Raw genomic sequence first — 1277 nt, 5'->3', positions numbered from 1 at the left:
TTTCTTTTGAATTGAACATGTATATGTGTATTATGGCTTCCACAAAAATATTAAGCAGCAAAAGTTGTTTTCAACATTGATAATGATAAGAAATGTTTCTTGAGCAGTAAATCAGCATACTGTATTAGAATGATTTCTGAAAGATCATGTGAAAATTAATCTTTACATCACAGGAAAGTATAGTAAACAGTTCTTTTAAATTGGAATGATATTTCACCGTAGTATTATTTTTACTGTATTTTTGAATGTTTAAAAGTGCGGCATTATTTCAAGGGTTTTTTTGTTTTGTTTTGTTTTTGGTAATAATTATTTTTGCTGCATTTCATATTTCAAGTAATTACTGTAAATCTTTAACATTAAATCGAACATTAAGACTGTACATCAACTACCATGCTTTAAATACCTTTAATAATACAGTGTTTTCTACTCTCTTCTAATCTGTATTTGGGGTGAGATATGGAACTGGACATGCCACTGACCGGTTGGGTGAGATTGATCTATTTGGACGGTTTCTGAGCACAGGTGAAGCCTCAGCAGCGATATAAGCTCTTATATGCCACGTGCTTCGTGCAGCACACTCAATGTGTCCCCTGCACTGTCCCTGTAGCCAAGGCAATGTGACATATCTAATACGTAATATCAGATTTCATATTATTCTTGCATAGAATTTAGAATAGACATTTTTCATGCGTGCTAAAAACCTATGCCATTCTTGATAGATTGCAGTTACATGCACAAACATTTTTAAACATGATAGAATATGCAGATCATTGATTTTGGATCTACCTCATCTCTGTAACATGCACCTGAATATACTGTGTAATATATTGCATAAAACATGTTAGAACGTGTCCCATATTTTCACAAGGCAAACTGGTCGATGTCTAGACTCACTCCCCTCAGTTTCAATGTGTCTTGTAGATATTTTACATTATTATTATTCAATAATAATAGTAATAATAATAATTTCTTAAAATGTATGCATGAAGTGTATCTTGTGGATTTTTCTTTTAAAGTCAGGTTCATTTCAGCCACTATATAGTGCTGGAAAGTCATTTTATATACATGCTTGTACTATTTATTTTTTTTATTTTAGTTATTTTATCAACCACTAACTTTTTTTTTTTTACATTTTGGATCTGCATCAAAGTAATCAAATGTATTCACTGAAAAAAAAAAATGTTTTCCCACAATAAATTAACCCTGTATTCAATTTTTTGGCCTTTTGTGGATTCAAAATGTGTGAACCATCACAGTTTCTGAAAGGTGATAAAGAA

This window comes from Carassius carassius, chromosome 47 (assembly GCF_963082965.1).
Source record: "Carassius carassius chromosome 47, fCarCar2.1, whole genome shotgun sequence".
Classification (NCBI taxonomy): domain Eukaryota; kingdom Metazoa; phylum Chordata; class Actinopteri; order Cypriniformes; family Cyprinidae; genus Carassius; species Carassius carassius.
The sequence above is the reverse complement of the archived record's forward strand: the minus strand, read 5'-3'. Positions refer to the sequence as shown.